This window comes from Arachis ipaensis, chromosome B07, assembly GCF_000816755.2.
Source record: "Arachis ipaensis cultivar K30076 chromosome B07, Araip1.1, whole genome shotgun sequence".
Taxonomy (NCBI): Eukaryota; Viridiplantae; Streptophyta; class Magnoliopsida; order Fabales; family Fabaceae; genus Arachis; species Arachis ipaensis.
The window spans coordinates 1758374-1764631 of record NC_029791.2 but is presented as its reverse complement, the minus strand read 5'-3'; the positions used below and the strand labels follow the sequence as shown (position 1 = coordinate 1764631).

The 6258-nt window shown below is 34.8% G+C and overlaps 1 pseudogene; it reads right to left on the bottom strand.

Annotated features, from left to right (window-relative positions):
• Positions 869-4113, bottom strand: LOC107609353 (annotated as a pseudogene).

Below are 6258 nucleotides of genomic sequence, written 5' to 3'. Positions count from 1 at the left end.
ACAAAAATACAGCGTCGAGTAGCATACTAATGCCTATGTGGAACAAAAAGTTGCACAGCTTAGTAACCAACAAAAGTTGCACTACAATAAGACTAGACATTTTTCTTTCACAAACTGATAATTAAAAGTCACGACCAACAAAGAAAAACTGATAAATAAAGTAAAAGAGGTGCAAATAAATTTGGGTTAGTCTAGTAGTTAACTCACTAATTCACTTAAGTAATTATTGGAAGTTCGATTTTCACTTTGTGCATATAGCAATCTATTGGTCAACAACAAACTATTAAATGGAGTTTTAATCCTTACCCTGTCGAGATGGTCTTTATCCTTTGATGGTTTCAGTGGCTAAGAGAAGGGGGGGGGGTTGAATCTTAGCCCCTTTTTCGCTTGCTAACACTTGCTGGATTCAGAGGAGACTTTTCTGTTTTTAGCTCGTCCCTAGCCACGAGACATTTTCATTTTGTCTCGTCACTTGGCACGAGACATTTTCGGTTTTTGCTCCTGTGCAATAGAAAACAGAAATGGAGTAGGAGAGGAAATTCAGATTAAATAATTTTGCAATTAATTAATTTTAATAATGTTTAGTCATCACACATATTAATTTAGAGTTTTCCAAACTCATCATCCTTATTTGACATTTTTATTTCCGTAATATCTGTTTTTAATGATTATTATCTTCTGTTTTTGGCTTAGTTTATAAACAGTATGATTAAGCGAAAGAGTTGAAACTAATAAGTGTTGTTTAATTTGAATGATGAAAACATAAAAATATAATATATTGGAGAGACAATTATATACTATAACTACATAATTCACTTCACAACAATCAACACACTTACAAATATAATAAGTACAAATATCACCAAAACTTGCAGATATGTAAAAGAAAAAAAAAATACACTCTCAAGACAAATAAAATATAAAAGCATAAATTATTACATATTTACATTACAACAAAAGATAAACGGAATTTCCAGGCAGAAGTTGTAGCCATTAGGTTGTTCTTGCATGCCGGTTTCTACGGCTCCTCTTTTTCATTCTTTTGCCTTCAAAGATGATCACAAGCCATTGAGGCTTTCCAACTGAGAAAAGACAACATCCCAAGCCAATTCCAAGTACCATTCCACATGCATATCCTATTGCCACTGGTTTCCAACCAAACCCAAATTTGTCTTCAGCCTCAGAAGAAGGTGGATCTTGTTGCAAAGGGACATTGTTGTTGCATTGAATTGACAATGGAAAGCCACATAGCCCCATGTTTCCCACATAGGAATCGTTTGAAAATGATTCAAACTGTTTTCCTCTGGGTATTGGTCCCACCAACTGGTTTTGGGAAAGATTCAAGACTTCAAGAAAGTTTAGATTTGTCAATTCAGTAGGAATATCTCCAATAAGCATATTTGAGGAGAGATCCAATGATTCCAGATTTGTCAAATTTCCCAAAGAGTGGGGAATATGACCAATAAGTCTGTTATGAGAAAGGTTGAGGCCTATGAGTCCATGAAGCTCCCCAAAATCATCTGGAATCTCTCCTTCAAATTTGTTCTCTGACAAATCTATATTTACAAAGGCTGTTGGAATTTTGGCAAAACGGGTATTGGCTCCTTTAATTGTTGCAATTATAGAATTATCATAATCTGGAAGAATGTTCTCCACTCCACTGCCAGCACTAGTGTCAATATAATCTACCAATCTGCTTTGCACTTCATCATCAACAATCTTCATGGCTTGAAAATTTTGTATGAATGCTTTTGGTAATGAGCCACTAAAGTTATTGCATGATATGTCAAAAATAATCAAACTTGGAAATATATTTTCAGATTTCAAATTGGCAATGGGACCATACAACTTGTTGTCTCGTAAGACCAGTATTTCCAACTTTGATAGATTTTGGAGCCAATTGGGAAATGTATCTTCAAATTGATTATTACCGAGATCTAAATCCACAAGATATGTGCAATTGGACAAAGATTTTGGCAATAAACCTTCAAACTGGTTGCCATTGAGATTCAGTGTTTCAAGTTGAAGTTGCTTAAAATTATCTGATAAATTGCCATGAAGTTTGTTCATTTGTATATCCAAATCTACAAGGGATGAGGTATTGGCAAGACACTGTGGAAATGTTCCTGTGAATCTGTTGTGGGACAAGTTGATAACTTTCAAAGAGGTTGCATTACAAAAGAAGGAAGAAATGTCATCATCCATCAAGTTGAAGCTAAGATCAAGGTATTCACATTGATACCATGGGAATTGATGACCTATTGATGTGAACATGTTGTGTGAGAGTTTCAAATGATATAATGAGTGTATATCATGTATCCATTTGGGCACCTTTCCTTCAAGTTTATTACTCGACAAGTCAAGAAGTTTCAATTGTGGAAATTTTCCTGAGAACTTTGACCAACCAATGATATTGTTAGAAAGTAACTGTAGTGCATACAAATTGAAAAAAGTGTAATTAATACTTGTTTCAGACTCTAGCAATAATGACTTGCAACCTGAAAGAGAAAGATACTCCAATTTTTGGAGCTTAGAAAATAGTGGAAAGTTGACAGTATTGCTCCAATTGTCTGAGGACAAACACAACTCAGTAAGGTTCACAAGATCATAAATTGATTCTGAAAAGTTTCCTTGAAACTTATTGTCACACAAGTACAGATATTCCAAAGAATAAGATTTGATTTGACTGTTTATGCCCCCTGTCAATTGGTTATTTGATAAATCCAAAATTGTCAAAGACTTGAGGGATAAAGGCCACCAAGGAATTGTCCCATTTAACAGGTTGTTATTTAGTATTAATTGGGTAAGATTTGAAAAGGCTACTTCATTGGGCAGTGACCCCTCAATTTGATTATCAGAACAATCCAATTGAGAGAGTCGAGTTAAGGTAAACAGTGAAGATGGTAACTTTCCTTGGAAATTATTATAACTAAGAGAGAGAGTTTGCAAGTTGGTTATCCTATCAAACACATTTGGAATTCGACCACTAAGCTTATTCCTTGAAAGATCGAGGTGAGTGAGACGCTGAAGGTTTAAAAGTGATGACGGGATTGAACCGTTGAGTTGATTTTCCATCAAATTCAAGGAAGTGAGGTATGTTAGATTAGAGAATGATGAAGAGATAGGCCCTTGGATACCACAAAATGAAAGATGCAAGATACTAAGAGAAGTGGTACAACTCAACTCGGAAAGATGGACTGACAATTCATTCCCTCTTAGAATGAGGTGTTGAAGATTGGGTAAACAAAGTATGTCATTTGTCAAAGAACCCCTTATTCCAGTATTAGAAAGATGGAGAGTAACCAAAGTGGAAGACAAGTTGGCAATCAAAGACAAAGGATTTGGTGTTGGACCAATTGAAGACATATTTGTGTCATCCAATACAATCTCTCTTAAACATGTTGTGTTTTGCAGCAACCTCTTCTAAGTAGTTTCTTTCCACATCAAACCACGATTAAAAGAGAGATCAAGTGATTGTAATTTGGAAAGGTGTGAGATTTGGGAAGGAATATCACCTTGAAACCCACAATTAGATAAATTCAAGTGTGTGAGACTCACAAGCTTACTAAACTGAGATGAGAATGGAGAATGATTGAAAAAATTGAAAGCAAGATTGAGTGTTTGGAGATGAGTAAGATGAAAAAGAGTGCTATTGGGATGAATATTACCTACAAGTGCACCACAACTGAGATCGAGGCCAATCACGTGGCCAGACACAGAGTGACACGTGACACCCATCCATGAGCAGCAATCTGTCCCATTCTCCCACGTACTCATCTTTGGATAAACATGGGGGCACTCATACTCATACTCATAGTCATAGTGATAATCATAGTCAAAAAGTGAAGGGTTAAAAATGAAATGGGTCTTAAAGTGAAGCAAGGCAGAGCTGTCTTGAGAATGGCATAGATGCGAAGACAAACATGCAAAATGAAACATCATAAACATATACACACACAACACCACTCTAACAACCAACAACATCAAATACCCCATTGATTATTGATTCAAGCTTTTGCTTATTTTATGTATATATGGCTTACTTGAAAATAGTATTGGTATGTCACTCATCAATTAGGATCCATCTATTTATAGATATTTTTTTTAACTGGAATTACAAGCACCTATACCCAGCCATATGCATGATTTCCATATTAAAAGCTACAGCTACCAATAATATTCATACTATCCCAATCTATCAATGTCCAACACTAATTCATAATCTAAGTTTTCTTCTAACTCAGAGACTCAGATATATGATATATGTGATTCTCAAATTACGGTATTATTAATTACGGCTACACAATTATATATTATATTATTCTTCTATAAACCAACAATGGTATTTATATATACTGCAACCATAAAAATATAATGAACTTTATATATATACACACACACACACACTTCCTTTAAGTGGTTATATATCATACTTCCTTTAAAATTAGGCATATGATTCTAAATTTCTAACGGACTTCAAGAAATCTATCCTTTAATAACTCATTAACTCTGATTTTGATAACACTATTTTAATTCTTTATTAGCAGATTTTTAACCCAGTTAAATTATTATATATATGTCTATTTCTACCATTTTCAGTCATTAATACAATAGAAGAAATGCATATATATCATCACAATCAATATACATGTCAAAGACTATTCAAAATGAACATTTAATTCCAGCCCTTCATCAACGTAATCTCAAGTCTTCCCCATTCCCTAGTCATGGATGTAACTAAGATTAGTGGTAATTAACAATAATGCAAGTTCTTAATAAGCTTGGATGAGCACTTGCATTGTGTTATGCTTCAATCATGAAATTAATGGCGTGAGAAAAAAGACGTCCAAGACAAAAGGAGCATTCCATGCAATGAATGAAAAACTAAATATGAAAATAACGTCATGGATGGGTTAGAAAATAATTTCATTTCATTAGCCTTTGAATGAGTCAAATGGTGAGAAACAACTGGAGTAACTAATGAGGGTTCTTATATTACGCCATGGAGTGAGAATACCAATTCTTTAATACAATTTGTTTTGAAAAAATAACATAGGACCATTAGTTATACCTTACTAGAAAAATTATTTTTAGTAGCCTTATTCTGTAATTTTAGCAGCAATAAAAATAACTATTAATATATTTATCGACAATTAAATATTAGTCGTCTTATACTTTATTGTTAAAAAAATATAATATATAATTATTATCATAAATACTTTTCCTCTCTTTCGTTGTTTCATTTCTGCAATCTTTCAAATTTCCCTTGCATTTGTTCGTGCTGTATTGTTGCGTTTCGAAGGTTCTTACTTCCTCCTGTCTTGATTTCAGACTCAAAGGTTAGTTTTTCCCTTCTGTGACATGTTTTCTATTTGCGTGCCTTTATCTTGTAGGTAGATTTGGTTTGTAGGCTTTAGTTCCGTGCCCCTTCCCTTAGAGACCGTGTGTTGATTTTCTTTTCTTTTGTAGGTTTCTTGTCACCCCCTTTTTTAAGAAAAGAAAATGGCTTCCGTAGATGCTCTCTCCCAGTGGGTAGACGTTACGGTTCTAGGGGAGGAGCCCTCCGTTGACACTGAATTTATCACCCACCTTCCGATTCGCGCCCCTCCGAGAAGTTCACCTTCGGATTTTTGATTCCGGAGGTGCCTTCCCTATGTTGATCATTAGCTTCCTGGTGGAGGTTCTGATCTGCTTCATTGTTTCCGGTGTTCAAATTCTCTTGATCAGAATCTGTCTCCACATGACCTTCTTCAGGGGATCTTTCCGCCATCACTGGTCAATCTCTCGGGTCCCCGGCAACGGCGCCAATGTTACGATGGGTAACCGGAGATCAGTGGGCCGGATGACGTTGGTTGACCCAAACGTGTGAGGGAGGTGGCCAGCTGGTGCACCTGAAACTCGGTGTTCCTCCGTTTGACTTGCGCGAGATATGAGACTCAAACCCGCAACCTCTTAATTAAGTATGAGAAGATTATGCCATTTGAGCTATTACTCATTAACTTTTATAATAATATTGTTGTGATGATCAAATTTATCAATTTCACCCAACCCATCTCATATTTTCTCATTCCCTGCATGCATGCATTGTCTAGTCTTTCAAATCTTTCTTTAATTTTTGCGGATTATTTGTTGAAGTAAAAAAAAACTACTAAAATAATACCAAAAGTTTATATTGCTAAAGAAATAATTCAAAAAATACAAACGATAAATAAATCTAAAAAAATTTAAAAATGTGACAAAAATTTAATAATAATTTTA